Source organism: Mobula hypostoma, chromosome 23, assembly GCF_963921235.1.
Source record: "Mobula hypostoma chromosome 23, sMobHyp1.1, whole genome shotgun sequence".
Taxonomy (NCBI): domain Eukaryota; kingdom Metazoa; phylum Chordata; class Chondrichthyes; order Myliobatiformes; family Myliobatidae; genus Mobula; species Mobula hypostoma.
The window spans coordinates 26038799-26060847 of record NC_086119.1 but is presented as its reverse complement, the minus strand read 5'-3'; the positions used below and the strand labels follow the sequence as shown (position 1 = coordinate 26060847).

Sequence of the window (22049 nt, the reverse complement as noted above, 5' to 3'; positions counted from 1 at the left end):
ACTATATGCTATAATTATGTGGTTTTTGTCAGTTTTTCAGTCTTGATCTGTCCTGTGTTTCTGTGATATCACACTGGAGAAATATTGTATCATTTCTTAATGCATGCATTACTAAATGACAATAAAAGAGGACTGCGTGTCCTCATAATCTAATCTAATCATTGTCACCAGTAAGGATGATATTCTCAACAGAATGTTAAAGGAATTAGAAGATTATGGGTTCAGAGCACAATGCAATAAGTGTGAATTCTTTATGAAACCCCTTCTTACCGGGTGTCTCTAGAGAGATGCTCGTTAGCCCTTCAAACAGCCAGTGGACTCTGTGATAAGAAACTACCTTTCTCAAACTCCATATATCTAAAGTCCATATGACTTGGGTCCCACCAAGCCTGGGAGGTTAGGATGTCTCAATCTCCCAAACCCTGATCTGTGCAAATACTGTGTAAATACTGCCCCCATGGAATTAGCTATCGGCAAGGAATAACAGATCGTACACTGCGTACAATTATAAAGAAAGCATATTTACAAAATTCAGCTTTACCGAACAGTTAGTAGGAAAAAGAAAAGGAAAAAAAATGTCCATATAAGTTGGAGCCCAACTTGAAGTTGTCTGTAACTCACGCGCAGGACCCACACACCACCTTCCGAATATCGCTCAAAATCCATATTGAACAAATATTGGTCCTTTCTCCTTGAAGCCATTCATCTGCACAAAGTACCTTGTACAACTGGAACGGCATCGAAAGCCATCTACCCTCCTGTCGTCTCCCAGCTCCTGCCAAAAAGACCTTGACTCAACTCACACCAGTGTACGTCACAAAAATCTCTCTGCTCAGCGTTCTCTAGAACGTTCTCCCAATTCCACCATCCTGAATGGCTGATGCAGCATTCCTCAGTTGAACAACATAGCCCCTTATCTTCAGCTCAAACCTAAACATGCTAAAAGCAGAACAGACTGCTCTTACAGAACTGCTAAAATGAAATAGCTTCAGCATAGCAGTAAAAATCTTAACCGGGGCATTACATTTATACCAAGCATCACTGACTGTGGTCACACCATTGCAAGCATTGCTCAAGTGTGCTGAGTAAATTCAGGCAGTGGTGGATGCCCCAAGACAAAAGGACATGTCAAAGTTGTGCTCCTTGTTGGATATGTCAATAACTATAACAGGTCCTTGCCAAACTGGCTAATGAGCTTCATCTCTTGAACTCATTACTATAGATTGGAAGAAATAACGATGAACAAAACAGTGTGAAGTGACTTTCAAGAAGGCAGGGGAATTGGTGACACTAAACTCTGTACTCACACATTATGATCCACATCATCCAGTGAAGCTTGCCTGTGATACCTTGCCTTATGGTGTAGGTGAAGTCATGTCACATGCTGTGAGTGATGGAAGGGAGCACCCATAGCCTTTGTAGCATGCTCCCTTACCATTGCAGAGAAAAAATACATACAGATTGACAGAGAAGCCTGGAGTCTGGTTCAGGGTTTAAAACATTTTAAACAGTATTTGTAAGGGAGAGAGTTTACCCTCTTGACTGATATCTACCTCTGGTGTCCATTTTCAATCCACAGAAGGTGTCCCACTAATACCAGCAACACTAATGTCAAGTTGGGCTCTGTTTCCTGAAGAATCAGATACAAGATCGAGTTCAAGAGGATGACTGATCATGGAAATGCTGATGGATTTTCCTATTTACCCTGGAAAAAGGAAATACCTGAAAAAACTTACAAAAGAGGACATTCTATTTGATCTATTCTTCCAAATGCAAATCAAAAGTCTGCATACTACAGGACAGATGATCCAAAGGGAAACCAAAAAAGACCTGACAATGTCTCAGGTCCCTATTGTAACTCAAAATGGCTGGAATGTCCAGCAGAAACTCCAGTTCCCACATTCTTTACCAGCACCAGGACAAACTTGGCCTTGACATATGTTGCCCCTGACAGAAGTGGGGATTGACAGTGAAAAAGAACCTTGACCAGCGACCAATCCGGACATCAGAATGAGGGATTTCACTCAGGTCCACAGCCCGAGTAGAAAAGGCAACAGCGGGTCTCTGAGGCTGCCTTTCTGACTCAGAAGGGTTAGGGAGGAGAAGAGACACGCTGTGATGATAGGGGATCGTTAGTTAGGGGATTGGACAGGAAGTTCCGTGGGTGAGAACAAGATTCCCGGATGGTATGTTGCCTCTCGGGTGCCAGGCTCCAGGATATCTCTGATTGAGTCCTCAGCATTCTTACGTGAGAGAATGAACAGCCAGAAGTCATGGTCCGTGTAGCTACCGATGACATGGGTAGGACAAGGGATGGGGTTCTGTGTAGGATGTTCAGGGATTTAGGTGCCAAGTTAAAGGGCGAGACCTCCAGGGTTGTGATCTCAGGATTGCTACCTGTGCCACATGCTAGCAAGGCCAGAACTAGGAAGATTATATAGTTTAACCTGTGGCTAAGCAGTTGGTGTAGGAGGGAGGGTGTAAGATTTTTGGATTATTGAGCTCACTTCCAGCGAAGGTGAGACTGTACAGACAGGATGCTTTGTACCCGAACTGGAGGGGGGCTAATATTCCAGTGGGAAGACTTGTTAATGCTGCACAGTGGGGTTTAAACTAGTATTGCAGGGGAATGGGAGCCAAAGTGCTGGAACAGTTAGTGGAGAGGTTGTGGAGGCAGATGTTAGTAAGACCTCAGACAAAGTTAGGAATCAAAAGGTTGAGCATGGTCTGACTAGTGTCCTAATCTGCATATATTTCAAAGCATGAAGTATCATAGGAAAGGCGGATGATAGTGCTGAAAAAGAGATAGCTCATTTACAAGCAGAGGCAATGTGTAGTGAGAAGAGGCTGTTGATAGGGCAAAATTACAGTCAACAGGATGAGATGCAACATAAAATCTGGACAAAACTGAAAAGTGTGAATACCAGACAGAAGGTGTTTTATTTGAATGCACCTAGAATATGGAATGAGGTATATGAACTTGTAGCACAGTTGCGGATTGGCTTGTATGATGTTGTAGGCATCACTGAATCGTGACTGAAAGAAGATTATACCTGGAGAGCTTAGTGTTTAAGGATACACATTGTATTGGAAGGACAGGCAGGAAGGCAAATGGGGCAGCATTGCTATGTTTGTAAAAAATAAAATAAAATCATTAGAAAGTGGTGACATAGGTTTGGAAGGTGTTGAATCACTGTGGATAAAGCTAAAGGACTGCAAGGGTAGAAAGACCCTGATGGGAGTTGTATACAGGATGTTGTCTACAAATTACAACGGGAGATAAAAAATGCGGGCCCTGTTACAATAGTCATGGGAGATTTCAACATGCAGGTAGATTGGGAAAATATCTAGAGTGTGAATTTCTAGAGTGCACATTTTTAGAGTACTTATGAGATGGCTACTTACAGCAGTTAGTGGTTAAGCCCACTAGGTGATCAGCTATTCGGGATTGGGTGTTGTTCAATGAACCAGAGTTGATTAGAGAGCTTATGGAAAAAGAATGCTTGGGGCAAGTGATTTGCAGGCTGAGTCTGTGATGAGGAAGGCAAATGCAATGTTAGCATTCATTTCAAGAGGACTAGAATATAAAAGCAAGAATATAATGTTGAGACTTTATAAAGCACTGGTGAAGCCTCATTTGAAGCATTGTGAGCAGTTTTGGTTCCCTTATCTTAGAGAAGATGTGCTGAAACTGGAAAGGATTCAAAGCAGGTTCACGAAAATGATTCCCGGATTGAATGACTTGTCATATGGAAAGCATTTGATGGCTCTGGGTCTGTATTCACCAGAATTCAGAAGAATGGGGGGGGTGACTTCATTGAACCGTAACAAATTGTGAAAGGCATTGATAGAGTGGATGTGGAGAAGATGTTTCCTATGATGGGAGACTAAGACCAGAGGACACAGCCTCAGAATAGAGGAGCGTCCTTTTGGAACGGAGATGAGAAGGAAATTCTTTAGCCAAAAAGCGGTGAATCTGTGGAATTCTTTGCCACAGGCAGCTGTGGAGGCCAAATCTTTATGTATATTTAAGGCAGAGGTTGATTGATTCTTGACTGGTCAGAGCATGAAGGGGTATAGGGAGAAGGCAGGAGATTGGGGCTGAGAGGAAAATTGGATCAGTCATGATAAAATGGTGGATCAGAGTCCATGGGCCAAATGTCCTATTTCTGCTCCTATATCTTATGGGCTTATGGGCTTATGATACCATCCAAGCTAAGAGCTAACGTGTTGGAGGAACTACATGCTGGTCATCTAGGTGTGGTCAAACTGTAACCATTGGCCTGAAGCATTGTTTTATGGCCTGAGGTAGATCAGCTGATTCAGCAGCTTGCCAAGCATTGTTCAGAATGCCAGCACATCCAGAAGAAAGGTGTTCAGAGCTATCCAGGTGTCAGAACCACTTCCTGCAGACCCAGAGTCAACTCCTACAACCACCATGGAGGATGCCCCAGAACCTTGGAGCGTTTTTACAGCCACAAGTTTCACCTGCATTGCATACTAACCTTCCTTGTCATGAAAGATGTTATCCCACTCAAGTAAGGAATCCTCCCCCTACTTTTAAAGCTTTAGGCCTGAATAGGTCAATTAAGAATTTACTATTAGGCTGATGTCTATATATTTGTCGTATTATTTACTGTACTGTATTTCTTTATTAGCTTATTGAGTTATAATTTATAGCTAAGCAGGGAGGAGAGTTGTGCATTTAATATTTCAGTAATATTTAAGTAATATTGCAAATATATCATTTGATTTAGCATTCTCAATGTTCCTTAAATAATTCATTATGGGTTGTATATAAAAAGATGTAAGTGGCATCTGTTATTACGTCACCATGTCATACATGTGTGTTTTGCCTAAAGTAAAAACGAAATAAAGATATGTATTCCCAATTCCATGTTTCCTTTCAGTTAGTTTTAAGTTTTGGAATTACAAAACGTAACATGAGGGAGATAGGCTCCCTTCAGTATGAGCCCTGAACACTGATCCTAACTCTACACTGGAATGTGAATAAATAATACAGAGAAGGATTCAGTCCTGAACTGAGAACAGTTGCATTGTCAGAAATGACAGCTCTGATTTTTATGTAGAGCAGGCCTCATAAAAGTATGGACAGAGATTGCCAGAAAACCATTTTGATAATTTATACTTCATCTGTCAAGACCTTATCAGGCTTGACTGAAGTAATCTGAACATTACTTTTTCTTTCTTATATGCCACACTGCAAGAAGCATTAGGATGTCTTAAACTAATGGATACAATGAATTATTTTAATCATTGATTATACCACAGTGGGAAAGTAGTTCGATCTCTGGCAGCGTAATTATAAATTTTAGGATCTACACAACTGTTGGTACTGAGACTTAATCCACCAAGTCAATTTCATTTGCAGCTGGCTGATAGGAGGGAGAATTGCCAGAAAAAATACATTACGGAATGGCAGATACATTAGGGACATTGAAGAGACTCTTAGATAGCCACATGGATGAGAGATAAATGGAGAACTATGTGGGAGGGAAGGGTTAGATTGAAATTAAAGTAGTTAAAATGGTCAGCACAACAATGTGGGCTGAAGGTCCTGTACAATGTTGTAATGTTTATGTAAAAAGATAAACCATAAAGGTGTTAAGGGTGCAACTTCCAGGTAAGGTACAATCAATAGAAGCTCTAGTTCAGTTGTTTGTTTTTTAAATAGTGTAAAATCAAATTGTAAGGACCGTCTTCCCTCCACTAGTCTGCGTAGCAGCATCCCTTCCCCCTGATCAAGGTCACATGAAGCCATGGGAGCAGGTGGTGGATGGTCGTATGAGCTGCTGGTGCATATCACAAGTCCTGGTTATGCGACCACTGTTGCCAGGCAGACAATCGTCAGAAGTATTGATAATAGCTGGATTTATCTGTCTTGTAAAGACACTGCCCAGAAGAGGGCAATGGCAAACCACTTCTGTAGAAAAATTTGCCAGGAACTATCACGGCGATGGAAAGACTATGAATCGCCTATGTCATTCGACTTGGCACATAACGGACGGTTGGTGTGAGTATCGTCAGACCATTCACTCTCATTGGACCTGACCCACATTCATATCATACAGGTCCAACCAGCCCTGTGAAATGAATGGCCATTGCATGAAGGATAGGTAAAGATTTGTTTCATTATGGTAATTAAATAGTTTTAACTGTTTCAAAAAAGTCCACATATATTTGATAATGTTTCAAAAGTTCTTGTTTTCTTACCATTTATTTTATATCGCTCTCCCTTGTAAAAGATATCCATTATGGAGGAAGATCTGCTCCTATACTCCTGTAGATTGTCATACACTGGAGTGACCAGAACTGATAGTAGACTTCAGGAGAGGGAAACCAGAGGTCCATGAGCCAGTAATCAGAGGATCAGAGGTAAAATAAGGTCAGTAACTTTAAATTCCTGAGTGTCACTATCTCTGCAGACCTGTCCTGGACCTATCATATAAATACGATTGCAAAGAAAGTACGACAGTGCCTCTCCTTCCTCAGGAGTCTGTGGAGATTCAGCATGTCATCAGAAACTTTGGCAAATCTCTATAATGTGTGGTGGAAAGTGTGATGACTGGCTGCATTTCAGCCCGGTATGGGAACACCAATGCCTTTGAGTGGAAAATCCTACAAAAGGTAATGGATTCAGCCAGGTGCATCACGGATAAAGTCCTTCCAACAATGGAGCACATCTACATGAAACGTTGCCATTGAAGAACAGCAACCATCATCAAAGATCCTCACCACCCAGGCCATGCTCTTTCTCCCTGCTGCCATCAGGTAGAAGGTGCAGGTGCCTCAGGATTCACACCACGAGGTTCAAGAACAGTTACTACTCCTCAGTCATCAGGCTCTTGAACAAAAGGGGATAACTACACTCATTCTACTTCTGGTGTTCCCACAACCAATGGTCTCACTTTAAGGACTCTTTTATCTTGTTATTTCATGCTGATTTTTTATTGCTATTTATTAATATGTGTATTTGCATACTTTGTTTTCCATTGATCCTGTTTATAGTTACACTTCTATAGATTTACTAAGTATGTCTGCAGAAAAAGAATCTCAGGATTGTATGTGGTGACATGTATGTACACTGATAATATATTTTATTTTGAACTTTGAACTCTGAAATGTTGGTAAAATATTCTTACATTATGCAGATTCAGTTAATGTCACTTTGCAATGTTTAAGGGGATCATTGCCAGGGCTCAATTGATGACTTACATGGCTCTTAGTAAAGGGCTGGTAATTCAGGAGGTATCTTGCCAAGCAATAAGACTGGAACATAGGAGGAGCAGAGGTGAATGGGATAGATACATATGTTGAAAGAAAGTGGACAAGTATGGCAAGGGAAAAGGAACGGGAGGATACGATGGTAAGATGGAGCAAGATTGTGCTGAGCATAAATTACAGCATGGGGCCTGTTTCTGAGCTGTAGGCTGAGTGAAATTTTCTGTGGAGTACTTCTTCCTTGCATTTTTGCAATTTATAACCTTTTTTTTTACCAATCTTTCTCTTCATCATCCAAACGGAAAATGCTGGGACTACTCAGCAGGTCAGGCAGCATCTGTGGAGAGACAATTAAATGTTCCAGATTGATGAAATGTTAAACTTGTCTATCTTTGTCACCCACTCCACAGGTGCAATATGACCTGCTGCGTGTTTTTAGCCTGTTATGTTTGCATTTCAGATCTTCTGTACCAGAAGCATTTTTATATTATGATGAAGATAAATTGCTACACTGCAATCTGCCATCCCCACACACTGAGCAAACTAAAATTATCGCTGTTGCTTCAGTTTACCTGGAATTTTCTGACCAGTTTCAGTGTTTTACACCACTAGAAATCTCGGTGAAAGAACTATCCAATTAGTTCTTACTGCTTCTGCAATATTCAATTGCAACAGAGTCTGTTTATCCCCTCATCCCTGCCTTTACTGTTCTGCTCAGTGTGACCTCTCTCTCTTCTCTTTCTCTCTCACTTACTTGTCCTCCACACACTATGTCCAAATCAAAGATGCAATGGGCTGTTGTAAAGTGATAATTAATGAAAATGTGTGAAATGTAATGGATGTGTAAAACACGGGGTCCAGAGTAGTTTACTTGGGCCCTTGTATCTGTTCTGTCATTCGATAAGATCTTGGCTGATCAGAACTTAGCCTCAACTCTGCATTCTAACCCTCTCAAACTCTTGACCTGATTGCAATTCAAATACTTTTAGTCTCCTCTTTTAACATATTTGAAGACTCTGCCTTCACAGCTTTCCATGAGGTGGGGAAGAGTTTGGTGAGGGTAGGGCCAGTGAGAATACCAAAATGTCATGAGAATAACACCTTCCTCCTTATGATGGGCAAGGATTACTTATTCAGAAAATACGTCCTCCCAGTTCTAGATTGTGGAATACCAATAGTAATGGACCTCCAGTTAGAGTAATTTACGTCAACCACTACCCGCTATGGGCAAATCAAATCTGAATCAAACCATGGAACACCAATGCATATTAATCTTCTGAGTGAGTCTCCATGAGTGACCTTGTCAAGCGCCTTACTAAAATCTACATAACTTCCCTACCACTGACATTATGCTCACTGGTCTACGTTTTCGATGATCAACACTATTTCCCTTCCAGAGTAATGGAACAAAATTTGCTACTTGCCATTCTACCAGGACCTCACCTGTGGTTAGAGGGGACATGGCCAAGGCCTCAGCAATCTCTGTTGCCTCTCTCAATGAACTGGAATATATCCTGTTGGATCCTGGTTTTTTATGATCCGAAGTTCTTCCGAAGTCAAGTGATGAAGGCATAAAAGCTGTTGCTTGTGGGCATTTTATTAAGTCATACAAAAACAATGAACAAACAAAGCAAGAGCTAGCTGAGAGAACAAAGAAAGATAAAGGAAAAAGCAGTTGTGGTCACAGCATACTCAGACTAGATATAGCAAAATTCCAGAAATAACAATTAACCTATAAACTAGCCATATACAACTGGTGTGACACATGCTCCAGAAAGCTAAGAAACTTCTAAACAAATACAGAAGCAACTGTACCATAATTGCTGTAAAATTCACTGGATAATTATATGCATATAGGTGATTATATAAAAATACAAGCAAGCATAGGAAAAGAAAACTACAAAGAATTCTACACACTAATCCACCAATCCCATTAGGCCCTAGGAATTTGTCCACCTCCATTTTATTTAGGAGATCCCACACTGTCTCTTCTTACAAATTTCCCAGCAAATTAGTATGCATAACACTGATCTTCTTGGCCAACACATTCTTCTCCTTAGTCAATACTGATGCAAAGTACTCATTTAGGACCCGGTGACTATTGTGGGATTTGTAGTATAATCCCATCAGAGTGGTTGCATCTTTGTTATTTTTGAGTTCCTCTCAGTAGATGAACCTTTCATTATGTCTCCTCAGTCTGCTGTTGTGATATTGTTCCTTGATAAGTAGTGCAACACCTCCACGCTCCTTATATCCTCTATATTTTCTAAAACATCAAAATATTAGTGTGTTCTCTCCATTTTCCCTTGATTTCCTGCCACATTCCACAGATATGCTTGAAAGTTAATTGGTTAATATCACCCTCAATGTAAAATAATGCCAAAACAATCAAAGGGGGATTGATGAGCATGTGCATGAGAGAGAATAAGTTCCAGACATCTAAGAGAATAAGGAGGTGGAGGAATGGAATTATTGGGATTGCTTCCCTCGGAGGCAGTATGGGCTGAGAGGTTGTAGTAATGCACAGATGTGGTCACGATGTAGACAGAAAAATATGTGTACACGATACTTAAGTGGTTTACTGGAAGGCTTCTCCGTGGATTGTCACCTTGTCGTGGTGGAGCAGCTTGTGTGATCCTGTGATCCCGAGAGCAATGCCGTCTGGAGCTGTGTTCCTGGTAGGGTCACCCATGGCGGTAAGGTCGAGGATGAGGTCCCTGACAAAGAACAATCCAACCAAGACCTCAATGGTGGAACAGGCGGACGAACTTACTTCAAACTCAACGGTTGTGAAGGCGGATGAAGGCAGCAACAAATCCATCAGCTCCAATCATCGTAGTTTCCATGCCATTGGAATCAGTTGGTTGATTTGTGAAGTATCGTGTGCTTCTTGGAGTGCAACATCAAGTACATGTTAAACAAATACACACACAGGCGTCTTCACCCTGTGGGCCACTTCTTCAGAACGAAGACCATCATCTTCGACCTCGAGGGATAGCCACGACGACAACTGGAAGGCACTTAATGAAGTCACTATAAAAGATACCAGTGAAGGATGAGGGTTGTGCAATTGAAAGAGACATTTTGATCTTGTGAGGAAATTAACTATAGAGCAGGAAACAGTGAAGAGCAAATAAAGGATATGCAAACACGAGAAAATCTGTAGATGCTGGAAATCCGAGCAACACACACAATGCTGGAGGAACTCAGCAGGCCAGGCAGCATCTATGGAAGAGAGTAAACAGTCAAATGTTTCAGGCCCAGACCCTTCATCAGGACTCACTAAATGCATCGGGATATGCACTTAGACTGGTAGGATGTGACTGTTGATGGATCTGTGTTAGAGTCACATTCATAAAGAACAGGATAAAGTCAAGAGCACAGAGATTCACAGAATAAAATAGTAGCAGGAGCAGACCACCCACCCTATCATTTAATGAGATCATAGCTGATTTCCCCCAACTCCTCTTGTGCCTGATCCCAATCACTAATCTTTCAGACATTTGTCTGTCTCCTCTATAAATACCTCAAAGATCTAACCTTTGCAACCTTAGAGGGTAGAGAATCCCAGAGATTCACCATTCTCTGCATGAAGAAATTCGTATGCATCTCACTTTTAAAAGATTTACCCCTTATAACTATTTCTCAATACAAACATCTATGTCAGGATGTTGTTCGTTGACTATAGCTCAGAATTTAACACCATAATTCCCACAGTCCTGATTGATAAACTACAAAACCTGGGCTTCTGTATCTCCCTCTGCAACTGGATCCTCGGCTTCTTAACTGGAAGATCTCAATCTGTGTAGATTGGCAATAATACCTCCTCCTCACTGACGATCAACACTGGTGCACCTCAGGGGTGTGTGCTTAGCCCACTGCTCTACTCTCTCTATACCCATGATTGTGTGGCTAGGTATAGCTCAAATGCCATCTATAAATTTGCCGATGTTACGACCACTGGTGGTAGAACCTCAGATGGAGATGAGAGGGCGTACGGGAGTGAGATATACCAGCTAGTGGAGTGGTGTCGCAGCAACAACCTTTCACTCAGTGTCAGTAAGATGAAAGAGCTGATTGCAGACTTCAGGAAGGGTAAGATGAAGGAACACATACCAATCCTCATAGAGGGATCAGAAGTAGAGAGATTCAGCAATTTCAAGTTCCTGGGTGTTAAGATCTCTGAGGATCTAACCTGGTCCCAACATATCGATGCAGCTATAAAGAAGGCAAGACAGCAGCTATCTTTCATTAGGAGTTTGAAGATATTTGGTCTGTCACCTAAAGCACTTGAAAACTTCTATAGATGTTCTGTGGAGAGCATTCTGACAAGCTGCATTACTGTCAGGTATGGGGAGGGGGGCTACTGCACAGGACGGAAAGAAGCTACAGACAGTTGAAAATTTAGTCATAGTAACGTAGAAACATAGGAAAACCTACAGCACAATACAGGCCCTTAGGCCCACAAAGCTGTGCCGAACATGTCCTTACCTCAGAAATACCTAGGCTTACCCATAGCCCTCTAGTCAGCTCCATCTTGGGAACTAGCTTCCATAGTATCCAAGACATCTTCAAGGAGCAGTGCCTTAGAATGATGGCATTCATTACTAAGGACCCCCATCACTGGGATATACCCTCTTCTCATTGTTACCATCAAGAAAGAGGTACGGAAGCCTGAAGGCACACACTCAGCAATTCAAGAACAGCTTCTTCCCCTCTACCATATGATTTCTAAATGGACATTGAACCCATGAGCACTACTTCACTTTTTTAAAAAATGTATATTATTTCTGTTTTTCACTATGTTTAATCTATTTAATATACATATAAGTACTTAGTGTAACTGATCTACTTATTTTTCTTTCTATATTATCATGTATTGCATTGGACTGCTGCTGCTAAGTTAACAAATTTCATGACACATGCCAGTAATAATAAACCTGATTCTGATTCTCCTTGTTCGCGACTTCTCCCATGAATGGAAGCATCTCATCCACTGACAACTAAACCATGACACTTCCATAAACAAGAAAAAATCTGCAGATGCTGGAAAATCAAGCAACACACACAAACAATGCTGAAGGAACTCAACAGGCCAGGCAGCATCTATAGAAAAGAGCACAGTCGATGTTTCGGGCCAAGACCCTTCAGCAGGCTGTCAATTGTACTCTTTTCCATAGATGCTACCTGGCCTGCTGATTTCCTCCAGCATTTTGTGTGTGTGTTGTCTGACTCTTATGTAAGTGGCTTTCACAGTCAGAAATTATGGTATTTATTGAGCATGCTCAGTTTGCACAAGGTATGGCAAAAGTTAACATCTTAAAAGTATCGGGAGGTTTTGAAGTGGCCATTTATAGACAGGCACCCCACTGTACATGCACATCTGTCATCCCTGATCTAACCATTATGTGAAACTATTTTGGAAAAAGGTGTATCTTTCATCGCATTGATGGGAATTAATTCTAATTCTCTAAATATAAAGGTCCATACAGCAGGAGATATTGCTCGGGTCATGCAGAGGGAGATGGCTTCTTGATGAGTTTTCCAATGTGATAACCAGAAGTATTCTCAACTTCACATTTCAAATAAAGAGGAAGACCTGCTGGCAAATGCTTCATCTCTGATCTGACATTTCCATTAATCTTATTCACTGATAACATCATGCTTACGGACACACAGTGAATTGCTTCAGTAGGGCTGACAGCTTTGATTTACCTCAAAACTTCAACTGAATATGTAATACCAACCTGGATCTAACAGGCACAGAAGGAAAAATTCTTCCTCCAATAGATTATGCCACCAATAATTTTACAGCAATATATTGTATCAATATGCAAAGTTTGCATTGTTAGTTTTTAATTGATTAGCACCAATGTACAAATGATGAAAAGCCAAGGAAGTTATTAAATATTTCCCTTCAGCATTAAGATCCAGTATTATGTTGTTATGATATCTTTATAAGGAATTATTTTGTGAATTACCAGTCTTAAGCACAATACTCAGGCAAATAGTAAAAGTTACTTATTTTGGAAATACATTTGGAACTATAAATTACCTTGATTTACCATGCCAGTTCCATTATCTCTTTTGGTTTCACAGCTATTGGGTCGTACAGCAAAGCCTTGAAGCTTCTTAGTGCAATGTTAGCTACAAATTGGCTATTGCATTTTAAACAGGTTGATATCAGGTCTATGCTGAAATACACAGACAGAGTTTTAGGCATTTGCTATGGGCAAGTTCAAGACAAATGTGTTACATTTGATAACATGCCAACAAGATGCAAAAATTACAAACCATGTAATAGAATCAAAAGTATTAAATGATAGGAATAGGATTTGGTTCACACTTATGATTATGGAAATATTGATTACTAATAGCTCTGGCAATAATAGTGATATTAGCCATAATTTAAGAATGTCAATTAACAATGCTCTGAAAATGAAATCAATCTAACAGATCTATGGGAATAACCTCACTTCAAGTATTGCAGGAGTCCAAGAAGGTGCTTCTCATCACCTTTTCAGGACCAATCAGAATGGCCTTTCTAGTATCCCATAAATAGATTTCAAAAAGGGATGCTTTCATCTTGCCTTCTATCCTAATGAAATTGAGAACAAAAAACTCTTAAAAGACTTGTCAATGGTGATTTCCCTTTCATAGATCCATGTTAACTCTATGTAACCATAATTGCTCTTTTGCCATTTTCATAATAGATTTCTGCATTTTTCCTACAACTGAAGATAGATTAGCTGGTCTATCATTCATCACACGTGTCCTAAGTACTGTGGTGCCAACATACTGTACTATTTCCATACTGGGGTCACCCCACTGAAATCCATAGAATTTGGGAAGATGATCACCAGCACATCCATTACGCATCACTACCTTCCTTGAAAGCTTATAATACAAGTCATCAGTTCCTGGGGATTTATCACATTCCTGGCTCATTAATTTCTCCATGACTAATAGATTAACTAATGATACTACTCATTCATTCATTCCAGGATGTATTGTATACCTTCTTCCATGAAGACAAACAGAGAAATTATTTAATTTCTCAGCCATTTCTTCATCGCTTTATGTAATTTCCCCTATCCTAGTCTGTAAGGTAGCCACACACTTTGGTTAATCACCTGGGGCAGCACATAGCGTGGCTTAACACTATGACAAAGACAGTGACCCAGGTTCAATTCTCACCGCTGTCTGTAAGGAGCTTGTACGTCCTGTGACGACGTTGGTTCCCCCCCACATGGGTTGGTAAGTTAATTTGTCACATAGGTGTAATTGGATGGTACAGGCTCGTGGGCCGGAAGGCCCTGTTACTGTGCTGTATCTCTAACAAAACGAAATAATAATTTCCATTATACACTTCTACAGAAGCTGTTACAAACTTTATTTGCTTCCTCCTGCCCACTCTTAAGCTCTGCCTTCCCCTTTCCAAATCAGTATCTTGATCCTTCTATGCAGAGAATTTTCCAATCACCAGAAGTATTCATTTGGTTTAATTCTCTCTTTTTTGTCACAGTTGGGGTTATTTGACTGATATACTTCATTACTTGTAAACAACACCAGCCATTGTTGTTTGCTGTCAAACCTTTTAATGTATTTTTCCAAATCATCAAATGCAACTGATGCTTTTGTGGGCTGTACTGTTCATTATCCGGCTGGTGGCGTAGCGGCATCAGCGCTGGACTTCAGGGCGAGGCTCCCGAGTTCGAAACCGGCCGGCTCCCTTTCACACTCCATCTGTGCCTGGGTTGAGTGTCGAGCTAACAACTTGACCTCGTAAAAAAAAAACCTGGAGAGAGATGGGCCCCGCCAGGTTTCAGATGCCCAAGACCCAACGTACGATGAGCATACCAAAAAAAAAGCTTGTCATGGCGGCGCCCCGACGACTCCACCAGGAGTTAAGGGCGCACACACACGCACACACACACACACACACACACTGTTCATTGTAAGATTAGATTGTACAAATGCCACATATAAATTACATTGCATTTCCTTTGTTGAGCTGTTCAGTACTTCATCCAAAATTTCTATCAAGCTATTATTTGCCTCTAACAAATCTATGCTACCTTTCTCTAATCAATCCACAATCCAGTGACAACTGATTCAGTCCTGAATTAACATTGCTTGCTCTTTCCCCAACTCAAGGTTATTGGTTATCCCAAATCTCTTTTCTGAACAGGGATGCAAGGGTTCTATATTCCTGTCCTCAGGAACCACCCATAAGCATATGGAGATTTAAGGCTCTGCAATTTTCTCCCTTACTTTCCTCAATAAAGTTATGCATCCCATCTGTACCAGATGATTCATCCATGTTAATTGCAACCAACATTTCTTGTATCTCCACTTTAGATATATTATAATTCATCCAGAATTTCATTTACATCTTCCTTTGCTGAGTTTCTATTAGTTCTTCTTCCTTGGTGAAGGCTCACCAATATACTCACATAGTACTTTATTTTTACCTCCATGAGTATAGTTTCTTTATAGTTTCTCATTAACCCAAGCTCTTTTACAACTCTTTACCTGTCTACATGTCTATAAAGTATCTTGTGAAGCCTTTTAAACTAGCTGCAAGATATTCTTCCTGTTTCCTTTTTCATCTTCCTGATTTAATTGTTTAAGTTCACATCTGAATTTCATGTAATTAGTCTGATTCTCTCTTGTGTTGCCAACTTGGCATGTTCTATGTATTTTTTCTGCTCGCTTTTTCTCTCTTATATTTTTGGCTGTCCATCGAACTCTGGCCTTACCTTCATTACCTTTGTCCCCTTAGGAATACAGCTAGACTGTAGCTGAAACATCTTCACTTCAAAAAGCTCCCACTGTTCAATTACACTTTTGCCTGCCAATCCCTGATTATGGTTTACCCAGGCAAGATCGGTTCTCATCCGATTGAAACTGGCTATTATCCCATTGAATATGTTAACCTTGTGTGATCTCTATCTTTTTGTTTTACAGCTATGTATCTTTCTGGTCAGGTCAGGGCCTTGCCTTGCTACTGGTGCCACGTAGCCCAGTACTACCTGTCTCAGGTCGGGTTGTCAGCGACTCAACTGGCACACCCCCTGGTGCACTTCGGTTAACCGGGGAGGAGGGTGTGTAGGCACCCAGCAGGACTAAAAACAAAACCCGTCAAAGGGCGGATGAACTCTTTGTGAGTCAACGGCCACCTACTGTCTGTGTGAGGAGTGGCGCGCCATACAGTCTTTCGTTTTGCGCCTTGTAAGGCATTATGATGACAGACAACCCAACAAACCCTATACTTCCAGAGCCGGGAGTGCTCAGGAACTCTGTGGAACACCCAGACCCTGGCCGAGACAGGCAGTATGAAGATGCAACCTCAAACCCCACGGGGAGGGTTGAGTCCGACAAGGGGGCCGAGCGAACTGCACATCTTTTGCGTTGTAAGGTAAAAACAATCATCTCAACCTTCAACGCAAACTCCATCCGCCTCTTGCCCCGATGCACAGAGTTGACATCACAGGCAAACAGCTACGAGATCTCCATCCTGGGGATCCAAGAACACCGTCATGTACACCCTGACAAAGAGATAAAGTTCACAGAGGTAGAGGGGATGCACCTCATCACCTCATCCGCATGGAGAGAGCCGACGACGACGTCAGCACAAGGTGGAGAAGGGCTGATGTTGAACCACAAGGCGAAGGAGGCACTGAGGGGCGGAGTCTCAGTCAGTGACAGAATCCTTACTGTGGAATTTGACGGAAACCCAGCGACCTCTGTCATCATCTGTTACTCCCCGCACAACTGCAGCAAGGAGAAGGAGGTGGAGGCTTCTGCAGTAAACTTCACGAAGCTGTCACCTCAATACCGGCACATAACTTCCTGGCTGTGCTCGGCGATTTTAATGCCCAGGTCGGACTGGAAGATGTTCCATACTCATACCAAGACTTCACCAACAGAAATGGACAATATCTAGTTGATTTCATCCAGGAACACAGTCTCATTGCCGTCAACACACAATTCAAGAAGCGAGCTGGTAAACTGTGGACATACGAAAACAGAGCCTCCATCTACAGGAAACAGCTTGATTACATCCTCGTAAGAACAAAATGGCGTAATTGTGTGATCAACACAGAAGCCTACAGTACCTTCAACTCGGTCAGTTCTGACCACAGAGTAGTGTCAATGCAAGTGAGACTGAGCCTGCGGCAACCCAAAGCCACAGGTCCCAAGGAGAAGGTAGACTGGAAGGCATTCTCCTCACAACCTATTCTTCAAGCCCAGTACACAGTGAAGGTGAGAAATCGCTTCAGCCCACTGGAAAGGGGGGAGGAAGAGACTGCCACCGACCGCTAACAACGGCTCATAGACGGACACACAGATGCAACAAAGAGTTTGCCTACTGTGAAGCGAATCAAGAAGAGTCGGATCTCGAAACATCCTGACGTCATCGCAGCAAGAAGTGTGGTCCATGCTTATCATGCATGCCGAACTTAGAAGGAGCGAAACAGAAGAGCTAAGAGACAGGTTCAAGACAGCAAAGAAGAATCTCTTTGCCACCTACGACCGACTGAAGGAAGAGGAACTAGCTGAGAGGATTGCAGAGGTAGAGGCTGCTAATGAAGATATGCAGCATGGAGAAGCATGGCGCCTAGTCAATGAGATCAGTAGACGGAAGAAGTCCCCATCAGGTCAAATAAGTGGTAAAACACCAGAGGACCGTGTCCTGACATGGTTTACCCACTTTAAGAACCTGCTGGGAAGCCTTCCAACGATCATGGAAGAAGAAGAGGACATATCCATGATACTAACGCAAGTCAACATCGATGATGACCCATTCACCATTGAGGAACTGAAGAAGGCCAAATATGCACTCAAACAGGGCAGGAGTGCTGGACCAGATGGGATACCACCAGACATCCTGAAGAACTACGACCTGGACGACATCTTGCTGGACATATGTAATACAGCATTGATGAAAGGCGACAGACCAGAACAGTGGTCACTCTCAAACATTATCCCAGTCCCCAAGTCTGGATCCCTCACAAAGACAGATAACTACCGCGGTATCAGCTTGACCTGCATCTTAGCACAGCTATACAATTGAATGATCTTGAACAGGATTCGCACCGCCATTGACCTCAAGCTAAGATTCAATCAGAATGGTTTTCGGCAGAAGCGCACAACAGTAATGCAAATACTTGCTCTCCGTAGGATCATCGAGGAAGTCAAGAAGAACAACCTACCGGCCATGCTTACTTACATTGATATTCACAAAGCTTTTGACTCCATTCACCAAGGTAAAATGCTGAAGATCCTGAAAGCTTACGGAGTACCAGCCCATCTACTTAGAGCAATAGAGTTCAGCTATAACAAAACCATGGCGAAAGCTGTATCACCAGACGGAGAAACAGCAGTGTTCAAGCTCCTAGCTGTTGTGCTGCAAGGAGACACTCTGGCACCCTACATCTTTATAATCGTCCTTGATTACGCTCTGCGTCAAGCTATCAAAGTTCATGACAAGCTTGGTTTTACCATAAAACCAGGACGAATCAAAAGGGTCAGACCAGTTACGCTCACAGATCTTGATTTTGCAGATGACATAGTCCTGCTCTCTGACCAGATGGAGGAAGCACAGCAGCGACTGACAAAAGTGGAAATTGAGTGCAATAAAGCTGGACTTCACCTAAACGCTAAAAAGACAGAGTACATGGCATTTAACTGTGATGAAGGTACTCTCAAGACCGTAGAGAATGATACCATTAAGAAAGTCTTTGACTACAAGTACCTCGGGTCGAGAATGATGAATTCAGAGAAGGACATAAAGATACGGAAGGCGCTGGCGTGGAGGGCTATGAACGAAATGAAGGAAATCTGGAAGTCGAACCTGACCAGAGGGCTTAAAAAGAGGATTCTCATAGCAGTCATAGAGCCCATTCTCACCTACGGATGCGAGACACGGACACTCACCAAGACGATGCGAAAGTCTCTAGATGGTTGCTATACACGAATGCTCCGGATGGCTCTTGACATGAGTTGGCAACAGCACATGATGAACGTCGAGCTCTATAACAACCTGCTGATGCTCACCACTAAAATCGAGGCGAGAAGACTGCAACTAGCAGGGCACTGTCTACGCCACCCCGAGCTACCTGCCAGCCTAGTCATCATATGGGAGCCCAAGCACGGGAGGATGAACCCTGGGTGCCCTCCCAAGACTATGGTCAACAAGCTCCTAGAAGACAGCAGCGCAGCTAATGTAGATGAACTGAACACACTGATGAGGGAGGGGGAGAAGTGGAGAGTCCATCATTGTGCCCAACGCCGGCCCCCTAGGCCTGAGTTGACGTAGTAGTAGTAGTATGTATCTTAAAGGTTAGCAGCCAGTGGTCTTGCTGATATTATTTTTATGCCCAGAGTGATTTAACACTGTGGACCATTCCATAACACTGTTATTAGAAACATAGAAACATAGAAAATAGGTGCAGGAGTAGGCCATTCGGCCCTTCGAGCCTGCACCGCCATTTATTATGATCATGGCTGATCATCCAACTCAGAACCCAGCCTTCCCTCCATACCCCGTGACCCCTGTAGCCACAAGGGCCATATCTAACTTCCTTTTAAACATAGCTAATGAACTGGCCTCAACAGTTTGCTGTGGCAGAGAATTCCACAGATTCACCACTCTCTGTGTGAAGAAGTTTTTCCTAACGTCGGTCCTAAAAGGCTTCCCCTCTATCCTCAAACTGTGACCCCTCGTTCTAGACCTCCCCAACATCGGGAACAATCTTCCCGCATCTAGCCTGTCCAATCCCTTTAGGATCTTATACGTTTCAATCAGATCCCCCCTCAATCTTCTAAATTCCAACGAGTACAAGCCCAGTTCATCCAGTCTTTCTTCATATCTTCCTCATTGCTCAAAACCCAGTCCAGAATAGCCTGCTCTCTAGTCGGTTCCTCGACATGTTGGTTCAAAAAACCATCCCGCATACATTCCAAGAAATCCTCTTCCTCAGCACCTTTACCAATTTGGTTCACCCAGTCTACATGTAGATTGAAGTCACCCATTATAACTGCTGTTCCTTTATTGCACACATTTCTAATTTCCTGTTTAATACCATCTCCGACCTCACTACTACTGTTAGGTGGCCTGTACACAACTCCCAGCAGCGTCTTCTGCCCCTTAGTGTTACGCAGCTCTACCCATATCGATTCCACATCTTCCCGGCTTATGTCCTTCCTTTCTATTGCGTTAATCTCTTTTTTAACCAGCAACGCCACCTATTGAGCAAGGTTCTTGAGTAAAATACTCACTGATCATTCAGCCATTCCTTCAAAGAATCATTCAATTTCCAGTTGGGAGTCCCAACTGACAGAACAAAATGCTTTAAAATTTCACTCTGTGTAGTAGGTTGCTTGACAGACAGGTCTTGTAATTGTGGTATTTTTTTGGTGTCTGGAAGGCAATGTGTGAGCTAATACATATTAATAGGGTATACTTAGCAGAAAAATAGAGTCAGCATTTCAGATCAATGATCGTTGACCTGTTCTGATGCAGGGTCTTCAATATGAAACGTTAACTTTGTTTCTCTTTCCACAGATGCTGCCTGCCCTCCTGGGTATTCCAGCATTTTCTGCATTGTCTTTAATCAGAACATTAATAAGAGGTCATTTCTGTTAACACTGTTCCTTTTTCTATAGATGTCATCTAATCTGCTGAGAATTTTGAAGATTAAAAGTTTAAAGATTAAAGATTATTTTTATTTGTCACATGTACAGTCATGTGCAAAAGTCTTAGGCACATATAAATATCTAGGGTGTCTAAGATTTTTGCACAGTACTGTAGTAAGTTTACATACTGCTGCCACAAAAAACATATTTTATGATATATGTAAGTGATGATAAACCTGATATGGGTCTCTGTTGTGACTTGAGAGGTGGGAAGGGACAGGGAGAGGAGAATCATGGTTGGGAAAGGGAAAGGGAAAGGGGAGGAGTGAAAAGTGCGAGAGAGACATCCTGTAACGATCAATAAACCAATTGTTTGGAACCAAGTGACCTTGCCCGGAGTCTCAGGGCTGGGGGTGTCCAAACCTGTGCCACCATCTGCTCCTGGCACTCTTTCTCAGTGTAAGTCCCACACCCCTCCCGCGGCGCTCCACCCTCACCATTCCCAACATCCTTTGCTCCCACCAGAGTTATAAACACACTCTCCGCTCCATGTTGATAAACACAGTCCTGTGCAAAAGTCTTACACTCCCTACGTATGGGCCTAAGACTTGTGAACAGTACTGTACACCAAATCATACAGTGAAGTGTGCAATTTGCATCAATGACCAACACAGTCCGAAGATTGTGCTGGGGACAGCCTGCAAATGTTGCCATGCTGCCGGCATAAACTTAGCTTGCCCACAACTTACTATCCCTAACCATTCATCCTTGTAATGTGGGAGGAAACCTACACAGTCACAAGGAGAATGTACAAACTCCGTGCAGACAGTAGCAGGATTGATCCTGGGTCACTGGTGCTGTAAAGCATTACACTAACTGCTGCACAGCCAGGCTGCCCGTACCTTTTTTTTTAAGTTTTGGATTTTTTTGGATTCAGTGTTTTGCACTGAGACTCTGAGGGAAGTACATCTGAGGGAAGATGAGGGATCTACTCATCCATAAAATGATTACCTCAGCCTGAACCCAATTCAGCCATGGCCAATCTGAACCCAATCCAACCCAACTGGAACCTAAGAATCTATAATTGTGAAGATACCCAACCCAACCAGAGGTCATTTGCAGACTGCTGAGGCCAGCCGCTGCCATTGAATCACATTATAAAG

At 42.3% G+C, this 22049-nt stretch overlaps 1 pseudogene; it reads left to right on the top strand.

Annotated features, from left to right (window-relative positions):
* The first annotated feature begins 16489 nt into the window (after positions 1 to 16489).
* On the top strand, positions 16490 to 17427 carry LOC134336996 (craniofacial development protein 2-like; annotated as a pseudogene).
* The last annotated feature ends 4622 nt before the right edge of the window (positions 17428 to 22049 follow it).